The sequence below is a fragment of the Saccopteryx leptura genome, chromosome 9 (genome assembly GCF_036850995.1).
Source record: "Saccopteryx leptura isolate mSacLep1 chromosome 9, mSacLep1_pri_phased_curated, whole genome shotgun sequence".
NCBI classification, from domain to species: domain Eukaryota; kingdom Metazoa; phylum Chordata; class Mammalia; order Chiroptera; family Emballonuridae; genus Saccopteryx; species Saccopteryx leptura.
The window spans coordinates 59,838,894-59,864,949 of NC_089511.1; the positions used below are offsets into that span (position 1 = coordinate 59,838,894).

The 26,056-nt window shown below is 42.9% G+C and overlaps 1 protein-coding gene across 2 annotated transcripts in view; it reads right to left on the minus strand.

Annotated features, from left to right (window-relative positions):
• SLC16A9 (solute carrier family 16 member 9) overlaps positions 1–25,105 on the minus strand; it is a 74,469-nt gene extending 49,364 nt beyond the window's left edge. Inside the window, exon 1 of one of the 2 annotated variants that reach the window (XM_066349140.1) lies at positions 24,743–25,105. The gene's annotated coding sequence lies outside the window, so the exon portion shown is untranslated. Of the gene's footprint in view, positions 1–24,397; positions 24,422–24,742 lie in introns of those variants that run through there. The other variant, XM_066349141.1, reaches the window with a different exon arrangement.
• Positions 25,106–26,056: the final 951 nt, after the last annotated feature.

Below are 26,056 nucleotides of genomic sequence, written 5' to 3' on the forward strand. Positions count from 1 at the left end.
ACAAATGCATGGCTTTTTTTGTGTGTTGTTGTTGTTGTTGTGACAAAGACAAAGAGAGGGACAGATAGGGACCGACAGACAGGAAGAGAGAGATGAGAAACATCAATTCTTTGTTGCGGTACCTTAGTTGTTCATAGACTGCTTTCTCATATGTGCCTTAACTGGGGGGCTACAGCAGAGCGAGTGACCCCTTGCTCAAACTAGTGACCTTGGGTTCAAGCTGGTGAGCCTTGCTCAAACCAGATGAGCCCGTGCTCAAGCCAGCGACCTCGGGGGTTTTGAACTTGAGTCCTCTGAGTCTCAGTCCAATACTCTATCCACTGCGCCACCGCCTGATCAGGCACAAATGCATGTTTCTCTCTCTCTTTCCTCTCTCTCTTTCTCTCTCTCTAAAATCAATCAATAAAAAAAAATTTAGGTCGATTGTGTTTATACAACTCAAATAAAATCCACTAAACTGAATACATTAAATGGATGAATTTTATCATATGTGAATTATAGTACAATAAAGCTGTTAAAACATTCAAAAGCTACTGAAAATTATATTTTGATTCTGACTGCAATACAGGTAATAAGTTTCATAAACTAAAAGGCACATTGACCTGTGGTGGCACAGTGGATAGAGTATCGATCTGGAACGCTGAGGTTGCTGGTTTGAAACTCGGGCTTACTTGGTCAAGGTACACATGGAAGTTGATTCTTCCTGCTCCTCCCCTCTCTCTTCCCTCTCTAAAATAAAGTCTTATAAAAAATAAAAAATAAAAATAAAAAACAACTAAAAGGTCCACATGTTCAGCCAGAAGCAGTTTCTGTATTGGCACTGCTCTTTCTCTGCCATGTCTTTTGTTCCTTCAAGCATCTAACGCAGGGATCAGGAACCTATGGCTCACGAGCCAGATGTGGCTCTTTTGATGGCTGCATCTGGCTCGCAGACAAATCTTTAATAAAAAAATAATAACGTTAAAAATATAAAACATTCTCATGTGTTACAATCCATTCATTTCCTACTGCTCATGTTCATGATTGCAGGTAGCTGGAGCCAATCACAGCTGTCCTCTGGGACAACACCAAATTTTTATTGGACAATGCGTAAAGTACACGGGTCATTGTATGGCTCTCACGGAATTACATTTTAAAATATGTGGCGTTCATGGCTCTCTCAGCCAAAAAAGTTCCCGACCCCGATAACATATGTTTCCCATCACCACAGTTTGGGGAAAGGGATGCTGGGAATTGAGAAAAAATTATTTGGGAATCATAAAAAGTGTTCTTTGTATCTTCTAATAATAATGAAGATAAGCAATTCTTTGGGAATTCTCATAAAACATGGGCAAAAAAATATATTTAGTATATACTGAAGCTCAGAATTCAAATATAAATTAATCTTATTTTCTTTCATGGGAGACAAGCATAAGAGAGATAGTTAAGTTGTTAAGGTGCAGGTACGACTACACATCATAATGGGAAAAGGTCAGCAATAAAAACAAAACATAATTTCAGGGTTTCTAACGTAAACATCAGTGACTTTTAGCTGCTTTATGTACATATAGAAGAAAGATGTAAAAAAAATGACATGAAGAAAATTAACAATGTTTCAATTGCTTGATGGCTTGCCTTTACTCTTCTTAGTTTTAGCATGCAGGTGGGGTAGAGAGAAAAAGAAAATTTTTCAAGTATTGGTTCTAGAATGGTAGGCACTGAGTAATGGTTAATATTATGAGCTTTGTTATTAGATGTGTATCTGGGTACACATCGAGCCTATGATCCTCACCATATGTTTTTGAACCAATCATTTAATGTCTCTGAGCCTCAGTATTCTCGTCTATAAAATGGAATTACAGTGAAGTTAAAGAGCAATGCTCAGTGCCTACCACACAGTTAAAAATGTGAATGAATGTTAGCAATTACTTTAATAGCCATTAGGGATTTTTAATAACTTGATAGCCACTTTCTAAGGAGTAGTTACTAGTTACTCACACCAGAGATCTATATAGCAACCAGTGACTGGAACATTTATAAATCTCGGGCTCCTAAGACTTTTTAATCTTTAGTTCTTAACATTTAAACTAAGATCTGAATATCGGCCAGTCACAATTTGGAATAATTCAAAAGAGGTGTTTACTACTAGGATTTGTTTTCAAGTTTCTGGCTCAAGGCCCAAGCATTTATAAGGTGTTAGGATTCTCAGAATTTGCATTTTTAGAGTCACCCTGTGATTCTGACTCACGCTATCCACAAACGCACTCTGAAAAACACTGCCTAAGCACAGCAGTTCTCAATCCTGACTGCATGGAACCACCTGGGGAGACTGCAGACCTCTCTGATGCCAGGTTCCACCATCACACTGCTCTGGGATAGAGGCTGAGCCTTCCTGCCATTCTAATGTGTAGCCAGGGCTGAGAATCCCTGTCCTATAGGATAAAAGAGCAACTTCTGACCAAACGCCAGCTCTTTTGTCCCAGGGGAGGAAGGGCACAGGGAAGGGAGGAAAGAGGACAAAAGGCAGTTGGGGGTCAAGTTGGTGAGGGGCATTGGAGCAAGTGGAAATTTCTGCTCTCTGAACGCACCCACCCCAACACTGCAGCCAGTACTTGGCTGTTCTTTTAACTGTACCCTGTCATATATGCTGTCAAGAACAAAGCTTATCTATCCCCTAAAACCTCTACCCATCTAGATTTTAAATAAAAACAAAAGAAAAAATTCTTAAAGGAGTGATGACCACGGCAAAAGTTACTTTCTGGATTTTCTATAAAATGGGACAACACAGAGGAGATCATTGTCTATAATACAAAATTTAAAAGATGATTGCATCCATTTATCTGCAGATTTGCAAAAGTTTTTTTAATAAAAATAGAAGAAAGTGCTATAAGAAAGTATCAAACAACTAAAAAAAAAAAAAAGAAAAAGAAAAAACCCAACTTCTAACATGCTAATGCACCTAAGCAAATTGGAAGGTGATAAAAAAGTGTCTCTCTCCAAAAAAATCAAACTTTTACAATACAAGAGAGCAGAATAATTGGCCCTTCTCCAGAGAGCGTGACTTGCTTTTCCCAAGCAGCCTGGAGTGCCGAGAGAGAGCACAGGGATGGAGAGTCCCGGGCTCCCTCTTTGCTCTAACACTTGGCTCCATTCTCACCAGTGGTGGCAATGCTATTAACCGCACACTCACTCTGATGTGGCAAAGCCCCAAAGTATCTAACTGGCCTGGTTTGAGAATGACCTCACTTTCTTCTGTGGCTCCAGAGAGAACAAAGACACACCACTGCCAGCCAGAAGAAGAAAAGGTATTTTCCTGTCTCTTTCCTATTGTCCCAAATGGCCAGGCCTGGGTATACTACCTGTAGAGAATCCCTCAACCACCTGCAATGCCATCCTTCTGCTGCACAGCAGCCCAGGAAAAGGTGTGAGGAGAAGCAGCTCCAAGAATCTCCAGGCAGCCAGTGTCAAAACAGTCATCCCACCGCTCTGGGTCCAAGCCATGTTCCTCAGCCAGCCGCTGCAGTCTCCAGGAAAGCAGGCATGGGGGAGGTAGATAAAACTCAGAAGATTCAGGCCCTGGCCGGTTGGCTCAGTGTAGAGCGTCGGCCTGGCGTGTGGAGGTCCCGGTTAGATTCCCGGCCGGGCACATAGGAGAAGCGTCCATTTGCTTCTCCACCCCCCCCCCCCTTCCTCTCTGTCTCTCTCTTCCCCTCCCGCAGCCGAGGCTCCATTGGAGCAAAAGATGGCCTGGGCACTGGGGATGGCTCCTTGACCTCTGCCCCAGGCGCTGGAGTGGCTCTGGTTGCGACAGAGCGACACCCCGGATGGGCAGAGCGTCGCCCCCTGGTGGGCGTGCCGGGTGGATCCCGGTCGGGCGCATGCGGGAGTCTGTCTGACTGCCTCCCCGTTTCCAGCTTCAGAAAAATACAAAAAAAAACAAAAAAAAAACTCAGAAGATTCAGATGATAATGTTGATGAGAGTGGTGATAATTATAATAAAGCTGTCAACACGATGATGGAGTCACCTACTAATTTGTTCAAATTAGCAAAACAAGCTCTCAGTTTAGGCAAGAGTAGTGGGAGAGAAGCCGGGACCTTTGGGTGACAGTATTATGTGGTCTGAAAGAATAGAACAATTTCCACTTTTGTGTCGTCAATAGCTCGTTTCATACAAGTACACGTACAGATATTTATTTCTACCAATACGCGAAGACATATATTTTAAAAAGTCAGCAGAAGAGATATGAACCTGGGTTTGAGTCCCAGATAACTTGAGTGAACATCCCATCACTGCTACTAGCCAAGAATGTGACCTTCATTGAGTCACTTAAATATCACTATGCCCTACTTTCTTCATCGATGAACTGGGGGGGGGGGGTGATAGTACCTCAGCAGACTGTTGTGACAGTAAATAAGTTAGTTTAGGTAAAGCAGTTAGCACAGTGCCTGGCACACAGTGATCTCAGCATAAACCATCATTACTTTTATCCTTTAAAACATAATAGATTATTATAAAATTAGGCCTTTCTTATCTGACCTAGAAAGTACTATCCCTGTGACGCCCCTGCTTCCCTGCCCCGATAGTGCTCACACCTACAAGCACACACACCATTTTTACCGAATTCCTCCCTGGGGGGAAAAAAAGATATGGAAATGGCATTTTCAGCATCTTGGATAATTTCCTGACTGTAAGAAAAAGTCAGCAAATGGAAAGAGGGAAGTTTCAGGGAGGAAAGCCCACAATGAGAGTCAGTCAGCTCTTAAGTCACCAAGAACATCAGGTCACCAACAGCCAAGAGAAGACAAAACAGAGAAACTGAGTCCAAACGAGGTTAGTTTTCATTCCTTTCTTTCATTGTCTTTCTTCCTTTGATTTCCTTGTTCTTTTTTATCTGAATGCAGGAAGCCATCCGGCTTCCCAGCACCCCTCTCCCCTACCCAGCACCCCTCTCCCCGGTGCCACTGTATGGTTACTGGGGTATTTGTTGGTGGAATGCAGGTGAGAATTAATCATCAAAGTTGACAAGGGCTACAAATGACTTTTTCAAATCAGCTACTTTGTCTCTGATGCCCTGCAGGAAGTCAGGTTTGCCTCTACACTCTTCCTACCCCAGTTTTGTACTCTTTCAAGGAGATCCCTTCCTTACTCCAAGGACTTTTTAAGCTCTTCCTTTCTGAACTAGTTCTCAAGAAAAGGTGGTAACGCTGTGTGCATCAAAAAAGCACACGGAGGATCCCATTTGAAAGTTGCATCGCTACACAAGTGTGTTTCTAATCATCAAAGTACATATTAAGACCTGCCAGGGATTTCAAACCTGATGCACAGTACAATCACCTTAGCAGCTGAAAAATGACCAATGCCTGGGCCCACACTAGGACACCGAAAACAGGATCTCTGGGGTGGAGGCCGAGTTGTTAAAGGACTGGAGGTGATCTCAATACGTTGTTACTGAGCAGAAGGACTGTGTTACAGCACTACAGACCATCTTAAATCATTGCACATCCTAGTGTACAAGCATAAAATGAAAAACTTGACAGCTTTTAGTTGTTTCTCTTCTTGCCCACTTCAATCGTGGCTATAGAAAATATTTCAAATTGAATCCCAATAATGGTATCATTCTTTCTTAGGAATTCCCTAAGCAGTAGGATTAGGAACATTTTTTAAGATGAAATGAACTATGACTTACTCATATCTTGGGAATAATTTTTTAAAAGACTTTATTTATTCATTTTAGACAGGAGAGAGAGAGAGAGAAGGGAGGAGCAGGAAGCATCAACTCCCATATGTGCCTTGACCAGGCAAGCCCAGGGTTTTGAACCGGCGACCTCAGCATTCCAGGTCGACGCTTTATCCACTGCGCCACCACAGGTCAGGCGGGAATAATTTTTAGTACCATATTCTATTAACAGTTTCTAAGTATCAGACACAGTACCAAAAACTTTCAGATAGTATCTTCTTAAAATACATAAAACGCTATTCGGGTAAACACTAATACTCCTCATTCTACCTCAGTGCCATAGGCTCTTAGCTAGATTCTATTTAAGGCTCTCTCTATTTAATCCTAGGAGATATCAGCTAATGCAGGTTCATAAATGGTCCCTATGGTTGCATTCTTTTATTTTGGAAAATTGACTGTAAACTTCTTTTAATGAATACTCCTTGATTTTAAAATTTTTAAATGGGTATTTTTTAATACAACTGAACTTGCTGACATCATTCAGGGGTTCATACTGGACATACTGATATCTAATCATGTTACTTTGACCACTCCTTTAAAAATAGCACAGAGGATATTATGGTCTTCAAATCTCCCTTGGCCCTTATTCTTAAAAGTTTTTTCCAAAGGAATTTATATTAAAAGTCTTTTAATGTTCTTGCAGTGCAAAAAACATTAAACAGTACAGTCAAGTCAAGTCAACATATATGAGTGCCATTATTAAGCACTGCTTCCTCTATGGGCTGCTTATACCCCTCTCTTTTAATTATGTTTTTGCATGCATTCCAATTACTCACTTCTTTCTGTTCCTCCTTTTCTATTCACTGCACTGAAAATCCTATGGAGTCAGGTCATATCTTACATTCTCTATGTTCTTCCCACCTCTATGCATAGAGTAGGCTCTCAGTAAATGTTGAATTGAACAGAAAAGAGTATTCAGCTATAGCTTGGGAGCTATGCAAAGTGGCGGTCGACAGCAATAGTTTGAACCGTGCCATGTGTCATAGGTCCTAAAATCAATCATGTACCATAAGCAGCATTTTTAAAAATTGAATTTTAAAGTAGAATAAAGATGAGAATAAAAAAATAAGAGCACCTCCTGCATGGTGATAAAGGTTTAGTACTATTTAGTGAAACTTGCCTCCCATGTTTACATGTGCTCACACATGTGTGCAGGGCCAGGCTATAAAATACATGTCACTGTAAATCACAGTTGAAACACTGGAAGTCTCTGGTCTGGAACATGAACCACGGAGTCATTTCTCCTGAGGTGATACTGAGGCTCTGCCATTAGCCCTGCGACTAAGCAAATTAACAACCTTCTCAATTTTTCATCTAAAGCCTGGGAATAGAAAGAACTTATTCTTTTTAGGATTTTTATGAAAACTATAAGAAATAATCTGTACGAAGCACCAGGCATGGTGCCTGGCACAGAATAAATGTTTATAGATGCTGTTAGTATTGATTCATCCTTTAAAGGTTTTCTTAAAAATACTTGAAATAGTACTGTCCCTGCTTCCACTTCTTCACCTCCTAACCATTCCTAAACTCAGTGCTTTCTGGCTTCCATGTATCCAAATAAGACAAATGTTCTTACAATGGCGCCCTCACCTCCTTATCACTGAGCCAGTACACTCCCTCAGTACAGGTCTTTCTTATTCTTTGCAAATCACTGCTCTCTTAGCTTCCCTGAGCCCACTCCAACACAACCCCCACCATCAGCTGTCTTCATCATCACCAAAGGTTGATAGATACATAAAGTAAAAAATCTCCAACCTCAGGCCTGACCTCTCTTCAGAGCCCCAGATCCCCATTTCTAACCAATTTCTCACCATTTTTTGTATCAAGGTCTCACCTGGAGGTGTTCAAGGCCCCTCTCACTCAACACATCCATAATTCCTCCTCCTGAATTTCATCTGGAAAACTACCATCATACTTCAATTTCATTTGCCCAAGCAGAAAGCCTTCTCTTCAGCCCCTCCCCACACCCCCTCCTAATGTCCCAGGTCAACCAGAAACAGAGTTGCAGGCAAAGAGCTCTGTGATCAGGCATTTCCTCTGCAAACGTCTGTCCTGCCACAGCTACCTGTGCACACTCGCCCCTTGCCGCAGCCCACCTGTCAGGCTGCTGCCAGAGCCAACCTTCCAAACCGTGCTCCAGATCAGCTTAAATTCTGCTTCCGACCTTTCCAATCTTTCCATGGCTCCTCACTACCCACAGTTTACTCACTAGCCAGACACAAGCTTTTGTTTAATTTATTATAAGCTAACAAGAAAATCAAAGATGATTGTTCCTATCTTCATGGAGCTTATAGCCCTCCATCTATAAGTAACGTTACTCAAAAATTATTAATTAAAATGAAAAAAAAAATTGGTTTTACAAATCCATGTTTGGTCCATATAATATTAGGTATTTAGAGCTTTAAATACCCAGTTATTTTGCTAATTATTTTGGTTTTCCTCTGACAATTTGTAATGATCCAGCCCCAACCACACTTCGGCAGGATGCCCCACACACCTGCGCTCCCCACGCCATGGTCACAGTCCAGCTCTCACGCCACGCCTTCCCCCTTTACTGTGCCTTTGACTCTGCCCCCACCAGCTGCTAGAAAGGGCTGTAATAATCATTCTTCACTTGCCTACTGACAAACACCTGTTTTTCCTTCAGGACAACTTGACTGTCTCGTCATACTTGATGCCACCCTAACTCTCCAACAGTTAGTCATCCCTCCTCTAAGGCTTCATACCAGTTTGGGTGATCTTGCCATTATAACATTTATTATAATTGGAAAAGACTATAAAACTAAGCAACCTGAGTGGGAAGCATACTTTAATTGGCATTTTGAGGCCTCCAAACAAAAATTTCTTTTCCCCAAAATACAAATTTTAAATGAACCAAAACAAATTCCAAGTTATCTCAGAGGCTTAGTAAAGTTCAGTAAATTTCTAAATGTTCTTCTTTCTGCTCCTCTGCTGCCTGCCTCTCCTCCCCTTTACTCTTTACTGACTGAACTCCTACTTTATAATGAGGAACCTGAAGCCCCATTTGACCCCCCTGCTCTTTCCACTCCATTTAAAGTTAAGCCATTGAATGCAACTGGCTTGCGTTGACAACCCCTTCTTTCTTTCTTCTTTTTGTTTTTATTTATTTATTTATTTATTAGCAATAGAGAGAGAGAGGGTGGAAGGAAGAAGATGAGAAGCATATGCTTGAAGTTGTATCACTTTAGTTATTGATTTTAATACGTGCCTTGACCGCGGAGCTCAGCTGAGTCAGTGACCCCTTGCTCAAGTCAGTGACTTTGGGCTCAAGCTAGTGACCATGGGATCATGTCAATGATCCCATACTCAAGCTGATGAGCCTACACTCAAGCTGGATGAGCCTGCTCTCAAAGCAGCAACCTTGGAGACAATCCCTTATATTTACACCCCATGACTAAAGCTGAGCTTCATACCGTTATTAAAGATGTTCCTAATCTGACAGAGGACCCCATTGGGTTTGTTGGAGAACTTCTGCTCACTATCCAGACATATGAGCCAGGATTCTCTGACCTCTCTCAGCTTGTCCATATCCTCGTAGAAAAACCATCATGCCAGAAAGTGACTAAACAAGGTGGGATAGCAAAACCCTAAGACTTTTCCCACTGAAGACAAGAAGCCACGAACAAAGCCTCAAAGCTGGCTAACAGCTTTATTAAAAGATACCCAAGGCTTTTATTCAAGTTATTAATTGTATTAAAATTCAAAAATGCGCCTGACCAGGTGGTGGCACAGTGGATAGAGTGTCAGACTGGGATGCGGAGGACCCAGGTTCGAGACCCCGAGGTCACCAGCTTGAGCACGGGTTCATCTGGTTTGAGCAAGGCTCACCAGCTTGGGCCCAAGGTTGCTGGCTTAAGCAAGGGGTTTCTCAGTCTGCTGTAGCCCCATGGTCAAGGCACATATGAGAAAGCAATCAAGGAACAACTAAGGTGTCGCAACAAAAAACTAATGATTGATGCTTCTCATCTCTCTCTATTCCTGTCTGTCTGTCCCTATCTATCCCTCTCTCTGACTCTCTGTCTCTGTAAATAAATAAATAAATAAATAAATAAATAAAATTCAAAAACGTGTTCAAACCCCCCATTTTTGATTACTATATTAGATTTGAAACATTTCAAAACAGTAATTCAGCATAGATGAAGTCAATAATGATGTCAATATTTTTTTCTTTTTCTTTTTTTTTTTTTTTTAGTGAGAGAGAGAGACACACACACACAAAGAGAGAGAGGGAGAGGAACAGACAGGGACAGGAAAGGAGAGAAATGAGAAGCATCAACTCATAGTTGCAGCACCTTTGCTCAAACCAGCGACTTTGGGCTTCAAGCTAGCAACCTTTGGGCTCAAGCTGGCGAGCCCATGCTCAAAGTGGTGAACCCACCCTCAAGGTGGTAACCTCGGTGTTTCAAGCCTAGGTCCTTAGTGTCCTAAGCCGACTCTCTATTCACTGTGCCACCATCTGTCCAGGCACACCTCTATGTTTATTAACTCAGCCTTTTTTGAGGGTCTCAAGACGAACTTGAACAACAGATTTAAAAATTACAACTTAACTGGCCACCATGCAAACCCATGATTTAGTAAACTACACTGAGCAGCAACCCCAAGCTATTCAAAAAGATACCCAGAGAAAAACACACAAGCTCCAAATGCCTAAATTCAGGCAAGTTAAGTACAATTACAATAGTTGATGGGTAAATACATTTTTCAGAGTTCTCAAGGCAAACCACCACTCAAAAGGGCCTGTAATTATTACAAAAATCCTGGACATTGGGGAAAAAATATCATTTTTTCTATTTTTCCAAAGTTAGTAGCGAGGAGGCAGACAGACTCCGCATGTGTGGAATAGGGATCCACCGGCATGCCCACCAGGGGGCAATGCTCAGCCCATTTGGGGCAATGCTCCATTGTGGCTGGAGCCATTTTAGCACCTGAGGCGGAGGCCATGGAGCTGTTCTCAGCACGGGGCCAACTTTGCTCCAATGGAGCCTTGGCTGCAGGAGGGGAAGAGAGAGGTAGAGAGGAACGAGAGGGGAAGGGTGGAAAAGCAGATGGGTGCTTCTCCTGTGTGCTCTGACCAGGAATCGAACTGGGGCTTCCAGACATGGGGCCAATGCTCCACCGCTGAGCCATCTGACCAGGGCCGGGGAAAATTTTCTTAAAGCTAAGAAGACAATTATAAGGCCAACCAATACCATGAATAAAAGCGAATAAAATTTGTGAGTCCTCTTCAACAATTCCAACTTAAGTTTTCTCATCAATAAGGTTGCTCAGAGGATCAAATGCAGAATTTTACCATGCTCCTAATTCTTTAGGAGAAATTCATCTAACTAATGGGAATGATGTATGGTCCTGGTAGAAACCAGAGCCGCCTTATTAATTCTTAACCCCACCAGTTTCTCTATTCCCTTTCCTCAGAGTACTGAAACCATACAAATGGAAGTTTCCAATCAACCCATGACTGTCTCCAAAGCCTTTCCAATTGCTTTTTAAATTGAACCTGTTCAAGAAACACATCGATTTCTTTTGATTTCCTCTGCTCCTATTCATCTCTTAGGATGAGACTTTCTCCAAGCTCACAAAACCCAAATATTCTCCCCTCAAAAGGAGGAAATTGTCGCATATCTTGAACTTCTAACTAATGACCCTCAAAAAACCTCACCCATGAATTTACCTCTTTTCCAGGTCACTTTAACCAAACCAAACCCTCTTTTAGATTCCAGTCCAAATCAACTTTAGTCAAAAAATGCCACTGGCATTGGCTGCATTCAATTTCTGCACCAGTGATGAAAATTCAAATTGACAAAAATCAACCTCTGCCTAACATCTGTCAATACTCTCTGAATGAACAGGCCATTCAAGGAATCAAACTTCTCATTGAGGAATATCATACACATGGCCTCATTATTTCTTGCATGATCCTTTGTAATACTCCTATCCCGCCTGTTAAATGGCAATTTAATCAATATCTAAGAATCATAAATAATGTAATACCCCAGCACTCAGGAGTGCCTAACCTTCCTACCTCATTCCCAGTCATACCATCAGAAATTCCATTCTTTTCAGTTACAGATCTTTGTAGTACTTTCTTTAACAACCCTGTTGATGCGAAATTCAATCCTTATTTGCTTTCATATGGGAAGAAAAAACATATACTTGGACAGTAGTTCTTCAGAGCTGCACTGAAAGTCCAACCTACTTTTCCAAAAATTTAAAAGAAGATATTGACAATATCGAATTTCCTTACCATCCTTCCTTTTACAACACATGGATGCCTTCTCCTCTGCTCACCCTCTGAGGAAACAAAATGGAAGACAGACTCCCATCTGCTTCACGAAGCGAGCTTGGAGACAGAGAGAATTCTCGACTTCTTTTAGACCAGTGGTCCCCAATCTCCGGGCCACGGACCGGTAGCGGTCCGTGGGCCATTTGGTACCGGTCCTCAGAGAAAGAATAAATAACTTACATTATTTCTGTTTTATTTATATTTAAGTCTGAACGATGTTTTATTTTTTTTAAATGACCAGATTCCCTCTGTTACATCCGTCTAAGACTCATTCTTGACGCTTTTCTCGTAAGTTCGATAATTATATTTAAAAATACCACAGTTTTTATGCCGGTCGCATAATTTTATTTTGTGCATTTATCCATCCCACCCTAAAGGCTGGTCCGTGAAAATATTTTCTGACATTAAAGCGGTCTGTGGCCCAAAAAAGTTTGGGGACCACTGTTTTAGACCAAAGAGAAAAACAGTTCTTATGTTTCAGAGCACTTAGAGGTTATCCAATTATCCAAGTCTTTAGTAATTATAAAAATCCCTGAATGTTCAATGGCAAACCCAGAAGAAAGCCAAGGTCATCTTTTGGCTGACCCTGCTGCTAAGTTAGCAGCATTCAAACAATCTCAGCCCCTAATGGAAACATCTGTGCTGCCAACTGAAGCAATTAGAGTTTTAAAAGATAACATTATGGAAGTACATCATTTGGCTTTTCCACAAATTTTTTTAAAAAGTCTTTAGAACAATGCTGTAAATTTGACCCTACAAGAAACTTATGGGTAGGTCAGAACTACCAACCACTTCTCCCTGATATATGATCCCCCTGTAAAATAGCCCCTAATTTTTGTGAGCACTATATGAGGTTATCTGCAGTCATATATTATATACAACATTATATATTGCAATCAATATGACTATACATCAATATAACTACATACAACATCATATATTACAACTTGTAATATATGTAGCTTACTCTCTAAAACACTGACAAACACAGTTTTATGGGGAAAAATATATTACTGGGAGCCATCTCCAAAGATAGCTTCTCACATATACCAAAAATGCCAAATCCTCCCTAAATACAACCTGGAAAAACCCATCCCTCAATAGGGCATTTCCTGTTTTTAGGGCCCTTTGAGTTCTTGCAAACAGACTTTATTTCCCTGTCCTCTTCTCAAGGATATACATCTGTGTTAGTAATGATTTGTATGTTTCTCTTTTTTTCAATAGGAGGAAGCATTCCCATGCCGCAGAGGCATAGCATCAGCAGTGAGTAAAATACCCCTGGAGAAGTACCTTCCTACTTGAGGAACTGCCTCAGAGCTCCATGGGAATTTATTTCACACGACAAATTATACAGTCTGTAAGGTCTGGCTGATTTTACAAGTTGTGCTTATTATCCCCAGTCCTCTGGTATTGTAAAATGGACTAACGGAGTAATCAAAACTCAACTGGCGGCCCTGGCCGGTTGGCTCAGTGGTAGAGCGTCGGCCTGGTGTGCAGGAGTCCCGGGTTCGATTCCCAGCCAGGGCACACAGGAGAAGCACCCATCTGCTTCTCCACCCTTCCCCTCTCCTTCCTCTCTCTCTCTCTCTTCCCCTCCTGCAGCCGAGGCTCCACTGGAGCAAAGTTGGCCCAGGCACAGAGGATGGCTCTGTGGCCTCTGCCTCAGGCGCTAGAATGGCTCTGGTTGCAACAGCATCGCCCCCTGGTGGGCGTGCCGGGTGGATCCCGGTCGGGCGCATGCGGGAGTCTGTCTGACTGCCTCCCCGTTGCCAACTTCAGAAAAATACAAAAAAAAAAACAAAACAAACAAACAAAAAAAACTCTGACTCGCAAAAGCCATCATTTTCAATCTGCTTTGGCCTAAGGTTCTTTAATATTGCTCAACCTAAGATCTACTCCCTTTGGCAAACATAGACTGTCTCCTTTTCAAATTATTACCTGCAGACCCATGAGATATGATCAAGAACTTGCTCTTCTGAAAGGCTACCTCCTGATTCAATATAAATAACTTATATGAGCCCTTAGGCTAACTCACAGTTCATAAAGCAATCTTTCCATAATGTGTTCCTGGGAGACAACATTATAATCTCCAGTCTGCAGGTTATGTCTATTGAAAACGCCATCTCAATAAACATGCTCTTCAGCCATGAAGGAAAGGACTATAATCATGAGTTACTACTAACCCCTGTGCTGCTAAACTTACGGGTATTGACTCAAGAATGAACATTTCTCGTTTAAAAAGGACACCCACACCTGAGTGGTCATCTCAGCCTACTAGAAATCTTAAACTGAAAGTCTCTAAATAATCCAAGACCACTGCTAGAATTATTATTTGAGGATTGAAGCAGATGGCACCTGAATGCAGATGGTTCTCCCAATACCTTGGACCAGGCCAGTCATGCAGGATTCCATCCCTTATACTTGGTCTTCCTTTTGGCCACCTTTTGTTCATTTACTGATTATATTGCTACCATAAACCAATTTTTGTATGAATAAAACTCTTAAGAAAACATTCTTCCTGCCCTGGCCGGTTGGCTCAGCGGTAGAGTGTCGGCCTGGCGTGTGGGGGACCCGGGTTCGATTCCCGGCCAGGGCACATAGGAGAAGCGCCCATTTGCTTCTCCACCCCTCCCCCCCTCCTTCCTCTCTGTCTCTCTCTTCCCCTCCCACAGCCAAGGCTCCATTGGAGCAAAGATGGCCCGGGCGCTGGGGATGGCTCCTTGGCCTCTGCCCCAGGCGCTAGAGTGGCTCTGGTCGTGGCAGAGCGATGCCCCAGAGGGGCAGAGCATCGCCCCCTGGTGGGCGTGCCGGGTGGATCCCGGTCGGGCGCATGCGGGAGTCTGTCTGACTGTCTCTCCCCGTTTCCAGCTTAAAAAAAAAATAAAAGAAGGAAAAAAAAAAAAAAAAGAAAACATTCTTCCTTTCCCTAGATCTTTAGTCTAATTTCAAGATGAACATACTCAGATTGTTATGTCTGCTTACTGCAATGACTGCCCTATTTGCTCTCCAATAGGCTTTTGCTCCCACTCTCCGACAGTTACCCAACAGTGCCAACCTAAATGACTATTGGATATACACACTGGAGCTAGCTAGACTCATGATGAATTAGAGTTAAGTGGCTTGGCCCTTAAGCCTTGAAAACTTACAAAACCTAATTTGACATAACATTGGATTTAAAGTCCTTTTCTATTCTCAAACCTCAAAAAAATGTTGCTGGAACATGTGACCTTTCAATCATAAGATCTCCTCAAACCACAAGAGGATTACCCATTAATACAATCTGGACTCCTATCGATAACTTGTCTATCTGGTTTGAAGTTATAGAAGGTTTAGGCAGAATCTTGGGTTTTATCCCTTTATTTTAATTTTAATTTTTTTTTAGCAAGAGAGAGAGAGAGACTGGCAGACAGGAAGGGAGAGGAGATAAGAAGCATCAACTTTCCCTTTCTAGTAGTTGTGGCACTTTTACTTGTTCATTGATTGCTTTCTCATACATGTCTTGACTGGGGGGGGGGGGACTCCAGCTGAGCCAGTGAGACCTGGCTCAAGCCACCAACTTTTGGGCTTAAGCCAGTGACCATGGGTCATGTCTATGATCCCATGTCAAGCCAACAACCCTGTGCTCAAGCTGGTAAGCCCACACTCAAGCTGGCGACCTTGGGGCCTTAAACCTGGGTCCTCAGCATCCCAGGTCAACACTCTCTCCACTGCGCCACCACCTGGTCAGGTGGGGTTTGTCTCTTTAAACATGTGTAACTACACTCTTTCCTATGATTCAGACCAGCATTTCACACCTCAGTGGGCCTTAAGTGACTACAATGTTACCTTTTACAATATCTTTCTGGTGTGGAGAAATTCCAGAAATAATGCCACTCAATCATGGAAAGCAGATATTCTTCCACTCTAGAATACTACTAAGGGACTAGATCTAAAGACTTTGGGTGATGGACACAAACATAATCATCAGTTCAAATGCTATAGAAATGTTTACCTGAAACCTGTGTACTCTTATTGATCAGTGTCACCTGATTAAATTTAATTTGCTAAATAAAAAAAAAGTCTGCTGTTTTGTGGAAAACAAATGAAATCTATCTCTTAGGGAATCCCAGCCCAAAAAGTTGGAATAATCAAATGCTAATCTTCCAATCCTGATTCAATATATAGAAACCTCAGGTGCTCTTTTAATCACTCTCATGCTAAATCAGGTGATGATTTTAATGTCTCTTCATTGGCATGCTCATCCCACCTATGGCAAAGACAAAGTCTCTGCTCCAGATATAGGACTTAATATTTCCCTCAAGTTTGGGTTAAAGGGCCTAATTACACACTCTCACTTGAGAGCACCAGATGTTTCCTCTTATGTGTGACCCCAAATATATGTCACCTTACCAACCCAATGGTGAGGCAGATGCGGCACTGTTATGTTAGCACCTGATGCTGTCACCAGAAAGACTCTCCCTTCCTCTGCTATTATCCCCAATCTAAGCTCTTTTGTCTATACACTTCAACCAACATGAATCAAACATAATTGGAGTTTTGAGTATGGTCATTTTGGTGCTCTCTCTACTCAAAACCCCGTAATAGATAGAGGCTTTAGACACACCTTTGCTAGAGCTTTCTTCCCTTGGTATAGAATAACTAAATTTAAAAGGCCTGTCAGGCCTGACCAGGTGGTGATGCAGTAGATAGAGCATCAGACTGGGATGTGGAGGACCCAGGTTTGAGACCCCGAGGTCGCCAGCTTGAATGTGGGCTCATCTGATTTGAGCAAAGCTCACCAGCTTGAACCCAAGGTCACTGGCTCGAGCAAGGGGTTACTCAGTCTGCTGAAGGCCCTCATGGTCAAGGCACATATGAGAAAGCAATCAATGAACAACTAAGGAGTTGCAACGAAAAACTGATGATTGATGCTTCTCATCTCTCTTCGTTCCTGTCTGTCTGTCCCTATCTATCCCTCTCTCTTACTCTCTCTCTGTCTCTGTAAAAAAAAAAGCCTGTCAGAAATCTTTCTATTCTTCTAGCAAAAGTATTGAACTCTACTGCAACTGGTCTTGAAGAACAACAAAGAATGATTGACAATTTGGGTGAGGTAATATTATAAAAATGTTGGGACTCTAGATGTGTTAGCTGGACAACAAGGTTATACTTGTGCCCTTTTGGAAGATGAATCTTGTTTCTCTGTCAACAAATCAGGTCAAGTGATACAATAGCTTGAGGTTCTAAAACAAAATGGTAAAATCCTTTAACAGAAATAACATTACCCTATAAATTGGGATGGTACATACTTATTTAGCTGGCTGTCTACAAGACTAGGGACCTGGCTTTTTTTTTCTACATTACAGGCTTTAACCATATTGGGTTTTGTGATTATACTGTCTACTACCTTTAATATACTGCTCACAAAAATTAGAGGATATATCGAAATGAATATGAAGCTATAAATATCTCCTAATTTTTGTGAGCAGTGTAAGTGTCTTACCAAGTGCATCGAACAACAACCACTATCAGAATAATGTAGTCTAATGCCCAGAGACATTACAACAAATAAAGCCAACTGAGGCCACCTCTTAAAAAGAACTTTCAATTTGAGGAATTGGCTCTCTCTACTCCAACAAGCCTCCTTGTTGCTTAGATGGGACCATAAGCCATTCTATGGTCCACTTGGGAAGCTGCTTTTGCCTCCTATTCGGGACACAAGATCCCGGGAATGAGTCTTCCTTGAAGAGGGATCGATGCTGCTTTTACAATGATGGACCAACAATACTTCCTCACGGTTCATCATCCGTGCTTTCTATGAAAAAAAAAATCTAGTTCAAAAAGAGAAAATGTGAGAAAAACCCAGCCAAATGAAGTTGATTTGTCACGAGAGCAATCTAAAATGGATCTGGGAGGTGTTCAGGAAACGGAACTAATCCACTCCCCCCTCATGAAGCTGAGTTTTTAAACTTTGGGGTTAAACCCAAACAGGTACATCCCAATATGGTTCCTGGAATGCGCTTTGCATCACAGAAATCCTTATTTTAAACAATATCTTTTCCCCTAGCCATAGATGCAAGCAATTCATCACAGATAGCATAAAGGAAGTGGTCTTGCTAGCACCAAGCACAGCGCTTTCAAAGCACCTTGTGTAATCTCTTTGGGTTTCCATCCAAATGTGTTTCCAGAATTGCAAGTCCAAAAATGTCCCCCAAACAAAGCTTTTGTTTGCCTGGCAGTTTTCTATCTAATTGATTGACATCTCTCATTCTCTGGAACTTATAACCTGGTTTTATCATCAGATCTGAAGGGCTAGCCAAGTAATTGTGTAAAAATAAACTGATGTTTTGAATCCCAATTTCTTACCAATGTAACACTAGATGGTATATCCAGATGGTTTGATCAAATAATTACCCGATTCTTTCAGAAATGGTTTTTTACATGTTAAACATTCAGAGGTGATTAACACACTCTCTGAAGTGCAAGGGAGGGTTGACTCATCACTTCATCACTGGAGCAAGGACAAGAACAAACTGTGGCTCAGAGCTGTCACTCAGAGCCTTCTGTTTGTCCTCCTGCAGTCCACTTAATTCAGTAAAGTATGTGATTTCTCTGAACAGCACACTTGTTTTATTAACTCAGATGCTTCCTTCTCATTGTCAATATCTGCCTTGAGGTTTTTTTTTTGTTTGTTTGTTTGTTGTTGTTTTTTTTTTGTATTTTTCTGAAGCTGGAAACAGGGAGGCGGTCAGACAGACTCCCGCAAGTGCCCGACCGGGATCCACCCGGCATGCCCACCAGGGAGCGATGCTCTGCCCATCCGGGTGTCGCTCTGTTGTGACCAGAGCCATTCTAGCACCTGAGGAAGAGGCCATAGGGCCATCCCCAGCACCCGGGCCATCTTTGCTCCAATGGGGCCTTGGCTGCGGGAGGGGAAGAGAAAGACAGAGAGGAAGGAGAGGGGGAGGGGTGGAGAAGCAGATGGGTGCTTCTCCTGTGTGCCCTGGCCAGGAATCGAACCTGGGACTTCCACACACCAGGCCGACGCTCTACAACTGAGCCAACCGGCCAGGGCCTCTGCCTTGAGTTTTTCAGTTAGAGTCAGGTCCACTTGTTTGTAAAATAGCTCATTGATGTAAAGAACACATCTTAGCCAGTCAAATCCAAAAATTCTAGCTTTAACACATTTTTATTAAAGAATTTCATTGCCTAGTTTTCTTAGGAGCCAAGGTTAGTAAAAATAATTTGAGATTGGAATCTTAAGAAAATCATTACTTTTGTTTCAATATTTATTTTGGGATCCATAGAATATGCTTTAAACAAACAAACAAACACCTAAACTGCTGTATTAACACGACTCATAAAAGCCAAACTCTTATCTTATTCACCTAGTTGCAATTCGAGGACATCTCCAGATAGCTCTATGTTTAAGAAGAGAAACAGGCTGGGTAGTGAAATCTTGCCAGGGTGAAGATGATGAAGATTTCTTTGTCAGCACGATGAGTCAAGACTATAATACACCTTGTCCAGGAGGAAACCAGCTCTGGGTTCTGGAGTTAAAACATACTAATTGTTCCTAAAAGGAATAATTCATGCAAGTAATGAACTGCAGGGGCCTTTGAATTATGCCAATAGCATGATCATCTATAAAATGCATCTTTTGACGTTAAAGGCCTTAAAGATTTATCATACATACTCCAGCACATGACAGAGAGTGCCTCTACAGTTTTCATAATTTAGGTATGGTGAGCATAGAAATATGTTCTAGTAAAGGGGAAGAAATGGGTTAGAGATAAAATGGAGTAAGGGTAGGAACATGGAAGTCTGATGCCAAAAGGAAACAGGAACGATCTGGAAAATGGCAGTGCTCGGGCCAAATCTGATCTCTACATCTCTAGAGGTGTTTTGCTTGGCCTGCCCAATTTTTACTTTATTGTAATTTAACTTAATTTTTAGCAATTTTGAATAAATTGTCAGTGTTTGAAAACTGGAAGACTTTGCATAAAAATTTAAATTTCCAGGTTCTCTTGAAAAATCAGGTCTGGCAACATTGGGCCCTCATCTTAGGTAACAACTGTCTAGAACTGAGTAACTTTGGTCTCCATTGAACAGGCATGTTCTCGCTGGCTCCTTCCACTCCCTCATGTCTCCATGACACAGGACCAAGACTTACTTGTGTTTAGAGTGTCCCCTGTGCTCTCCTGATATCCCCCCACCCCAATCTGCTTTGCTCATTTATGGTGCTTATCTCCCCTGGGTGACACTTGGGAACTTGCTGCCACTGATCTTATCAACTTTTCATTTCCCCATCTGTATGAGGAAACTGAGGTTGAGAGATGTCATGCTAGGGCAGAAACCAGAGCAAGATCCCTTGCTGACCAATCTAGTGAAGAGTCACCTATTTCCAAGTATTGCTCTCAGGTTCAGAGAGAAAATGGAAGTATTTTTAAATCACTCAGAATCTGAAAATTGATGAAAAGATCTAGAGATTTAACAGAGAGAAGTATAGGCAAAATGAGGGCCGGACATCTAGATACAAGTTGATTATATATAACACCCCCTATATCTCAAACCTTTTTTTTTTTTAATAGAGATAGAGAGAGAGTAAGAGAGAGTGATAGATAGGGACAGACAGGAACGTAGAGAGATGAGAAGCATCAATCATTAGTTTTTCATTGTGACACCTCAATTGTTCATTGATTGCTTTTTCATATGTGCCTTGACTGGGTGCCTTAAGCAGACTGAGTAACCCCCTTGCTTGAGCCAGAGACCTTGGGTCCAAGCTGGTGAGCTTTGCTCAAACCAAATGAGCCCGCACTCAAGCTGGCGACCTCGGGGTCTCGAACCTGGGTCCTCTGCATCCCAGTCCGACGCTCTATCCACTGCACCACTGCCTGGTCAGGCTATCTCAAACTCTTAAATTAACCATGCTCCCTATACTGCCAGGTTCTTGTTGCATCGTATCTCTGCTTCACACAACCCATATCCAGAAAGCTTGGCCCCAATAGTAGTGTTCTAGTAAATAAATCTATGATAATGCTATCTAAACTGATGTGTTCTTTTGCTTAACATGATTTGCATAATGTGTACATTATGGAGTCCAGTCAGTTTTCAGAATACATACTTTAGTATGCTGTATACAAACTAGTATATTTGCTCTATCACTTTCAGAATAAAAATGGAGACATAGCAACATATATGGTATGAAAAATACAAAAAGATCTAGTACAATGTGGGGGTTCACTGAATAATGAGAAGAATAGTTAATATTGACACTCTTCCAGAGATTCTGGCAGGTCTTGTCTTTGTATTCAATGCTATCACATTCATTAATGTTACTCTTATCCCATATCCTATCTTTTCTCAAAGAGCTTAAGGGTTTCTTTTGAATGGGTCATAAATGTACAAGATCACATAATAGTTTGAAGATGTGTTAAAATACTGAAATATGTGATTGTGAAAATTAAAATTAACCAGAATGATGTGTGAGGTAAAGCATGGTGACTACAGTTAATGTACTGTATCATATATATGAAATTGCTAAAAGAATAAATATTAAAAGTTTTTGTCAATAACAAATTTGTATATGTGGTGATGAATGTGAAGTAATACACTATTGTATATCAATTATATCTCAATTTAAAAAATAGAATGATGGGAATGAGGAGTCAAAGGAAAACAAAGAGAAACACTTCTCCAACAGGTAGCAGGCCCAATCTCTCACTACCATTAATAACAGTTACTATGTATTAGGACCTTGTAAGTGATAGCACAGTTGATCCAAGAATACACTCTCAAGACTGACTTCTTGGGTTCAAATACTGGTCCCATCATTTACTTAGCTAAATAACCTTATTAAATCTCAGACTAAGGTAAAAGCCATAAGGAGTGTTGGCTCACTTGACATATCATGTTTAATAAACATTAATAATAACAACTATTATTATTGTTGTTATGATTGGCAATTAAAACAGAAAATAGAAGCTGTATTTACTCTGTATATTGGGAGAGAAGAGGTATTTTCCTATCTGAAGTTTTCATCAAACTAATTGCTATACAATAAGATCGCAGATTTTGGGGGGGTTAGGGAGACACTAGATTTAAATAAAAATTAGATTTAAATAATGGGACACTTCTTCTGAAAAACTAGCAGCACCATATGATCATTTCTAGAGATCAGATTTGTCCTGAGCACTCTCAAAAATTGAAGGTTATTCAGAACACATTCTTCTTTTATAGTAACATTTATGGGAACCAAATATCACCACAATTTTTTCATTTACTTATTTTAGGGAGAGCTCACAAAAAAATGAACTTTAAGGTATGAATTACAGTCAACACTAACACTATTAATGTAAATATAATAATAACATTTTAATTTCTTAGTATGGCTTGTCATGTTCTCCATAATCTAGCCCCATCCTACTTCCAAGCCTATGTACCTTAAACTCCAGGCTCCAGTCATGCCAATCTGCTCTTCTACCTGTGAACACACCAGACCTCCAGACCTCTGTACTATCCATTCCATTGAGGAAAGCCTCCTCCTTCCCCAGGTCCCAGCTCAAATGCTACACCCACCACAGAACTTCTAAGTTCTTAACTTTACACAAACCTCTCCTTTTTTCTGCCATTTTAAATCATACTATTGATATTGCTGCCCTACAAGTCCAATCACATGCTCTGGTATTGAAGAATATCTATAAACATGTCTGGCTTTGCCCATAGGCTAAACTTCTTGAAGGCAAGAACCATGCGTTCTTCCCATGAATTTAGTGTTAAGTTATAGTTGTCTCACAATCTACAGGAAATACTTTGATATTTATAAAGAAACTCCCAAAGAAAAAGCCAGCTAGTACAAAATATATACATTCTTCCAATTTTTAATTAAAGTCACTGGGTGATTCTTGGAAAGCTATAGCTTGATATGCATGACACTTTCTTTTGCACTTTCCCACTGTTGTTCTATACACAATTGCATTCTATTAATTAAGTTCAAGAAATATCTCAAGAAAAAGTTGGGTGTTCAAAAGACTGGGAGGGGGATAAGGAAATAAAGCTAGCAAACGTGACCAAATCTGTTTAATTGTCATCCTCTAGCTCAGGTTTCATGACCAGATCCACCCTCAAAGCACCATGATCTACCCTGATACTGATTCAGACACCAATCAATGCACACACCATCAGCACCATCTTTTTCAAAGTCACAGTTAAAAGTCAGAAGTTGAAAGAGATCTCCTAGTGTCGTGATCGACCTCCCCATATCTCTTCTTTCCTTAGATTTATCCTGTTGATATGAAGGATCCTTGTTATCCCACTTGCTTACACACAAAAGAAACAGAGAAGGATGTTCTTAGGCAGTCAGTGATGCTAAAAGTGTGAGTTGTTGCAAAATTGCAGGTTAAATTATTTCGTTATGTAATTTCCACTTCTCTGGACCTTAAAAAAACACAATATTGGCCATGATATGGGTACTAAAACCTCTTCTTTGCATTCACATGTTATTTAAAAGAAGGTGTAATTGTATAATGAATAATCAGTGCTTTCACTTCAGAATCTTGCCTGGTTTCTTCAGTCCTCCACCTGAACCAGCCAGAACAATTCCTCACAGGTGAGGCCAACCCAAATCTAAGAAATGATAAGGACATACCAAATTAACAGAATTTATGGAATGTGTGACTACTCTGGAGGGGTGTGTGTTTAAATTCACCTACAATCAGAATTACTATCCAGGTTAATTCAAGATTAATACACACACACCCAAGCTAACTGTAACACCAAAAATTGGTCAAACAATGTTATATTGAATAACATATTATGTAAGTAATATATTTAGTGTAAATCTTGTCCTAACTTCTGAAATGGAACAACCTGTGCTGGATTAGACCTGGCATCCCAATAATTGTTGATTTGTTTTTGATGACCAACTTTTAAGTGGTTATCAGTTGTTTCCAAAGCTCTGGGCGCTGTTGAAGCCGGAGTGGATTATCTAGGGCGAGCCACAGATGTAGTCTTCAGCACGAAGTCCTCCCAGGTTCCCGCTGGTGTGCAGGAGGCCCAGGTGCCGCTGTCTTTCCTAGCAGCAGCGGGGGCAGGGCTCCTGCGTCCGCTGGGGCTGCCCCGGTTGATCTAATGGTGCTGGATTTGGTTTTACGGTGCAATTATCTGCCTGCTATGCGAGCCGCTTTCCTGACAGCCCAAGAGAACGCGGGACGTCCTAACCCCGACCCCTTCCGGGGGGCACCTACTCCCAACCCAGGCACTCGGAGGCCTTGATGCCCCCTGGGAACTAGAGGCGTCCTGACCCCCTCCCCCCCCCCCCCCCCCCCCCCACACACACACACCGCCCGCTCTGTCACCAGCAGCTCCAGATGCTGTCTCCGGAGTCCTGGGACAGATCTCTCACCATGAACCCAATCCGAGGACACCGTCCTCCCTCCAGGACCTCATTTGTCTCCCGCTCTCTTTCAACCCTGTTCAGAACGCCGCCCTCAGATTCCTGAGAAAACTTGCCCTCCGTGGAGATCCAGCCCATCAGAAAAGGCTGTCGCGGGCACACCGAGTTCAGGGCAGCCCCCGGCACGCAGCCCAAACCAGAAACCAGTTCCGAGCTGTTTGGCCTCGGTGACAGCGCCTCCGCCGCCGCTTCCTCCCGCTCCAAGTCGGCGGAGTTACTTCTCGCCGCCGGGAGGCTCGACTGCACGGCGGCCGCCCACCCTCGGGACCCTCCCCACCAGCTGCAGCCCCTTACCTGTGCGCCCGCCTCGCTGGGGGGCTCCGGGGCGCAGCGCGGGGCAGGGCGCTCGGGGTGGGCCGGGCGGGTGGTGCAGTGGGGACCTCGGCCGCCGCTGTCCCCTGTCGCTCCGGGCCTGCCGGTCGCCTATTTATCCAGGGGCCCAGCCCCAGCCCCGGCCCCGGCCCCGGCCCGAGTATTGGGCAATCCGTGCCGCTATGCGCTGCCCCGGGAGCCGCCGCCCTCTGCCCCCGCCGAGCTCCGCAGCGGCGGCGGCCACATGGAGGGAGGGAGCCGGCTCTCTCCTCGGGGCTCCACCTTCTCTTTCTCCGCCTCCTCCCGGGAAGTTTTTTCCTGTATCCTCGCTCCCCACCTCCAATACACACCACACACCCCTCTCTTTTTTGCGGGGCACCCTGGCCAGTCTGAACCGGTTATAGCTGCGCGGGTTGCTGGGGGAAGGAGGAGCAGGGAGGAGGCGGCCGAGGAGATGGAGGCGAAAAAGCGGGCGGTAGGGGCGCTGCTCCAGCTATTGCGGCCCCGAGACGTGCCGGGCCAAGCCGGCCAGACGCAGGGAGGGCACTGCCAGGGCCCGGGCCCGGGCCGAGAGCCACCAAGGCGGCGGAGCGTGCCACCACCCGCCGGGCGCCCTCTCCGTGCACACACGAGCGCGCCCAGCCTCGCACCGCTCCGGCCCTCCAACGACCCGTGCGCCTTTGAGGGGATCCCAGGTACAGACAGCAGAGCAAGTCGCCCCGGGTCTCCCAGCCTCTTGGGGCCGCCGGGCGCCCTTCTGGCCGGAGCCGTATACCCGGCTGGCAGTGATCCCAGAGAAACGGGCACCAGAACTCTGTGGAGTTCGTGCTCCTGGGGTTGAGAAGTGGGGATGCCAAGTGCTGTCCTTTGTGACAGCTCCACGGAGAGGAGGGAGTCCCCGAAGTGCACACGGCGTGCTGAGGGGGAGAGGCTGCATCTGAGGACATTCTGTCTGCCCTGCAGGTGGATCGCACTGACAGTACACTCACCTTTGGAAAGATAATGGGCTGTATGGTGGATACGGGCTGTATCCCCACAATCACTGCAGCTGACGGGGACGGTTCATAGGTGCCAGGGGCTCACCTGGTATAGGAGCCCTCTAAAGGAACATGTGCCTTCTAGTTTCCTGTGCATGTACATATTTCCTGACAAGGGACACCATACCTTCTAGAAGCCTTTTTTGTTTGTTTGTTTTTTAACTAGGAAGAGTGGTGATTGGGAAGAGAAAGCAACATCGATCTGCAGTTCCACTTGTTTATGCTTTCATTAGTTGATTCGTTATGTGCCTTGACCAGT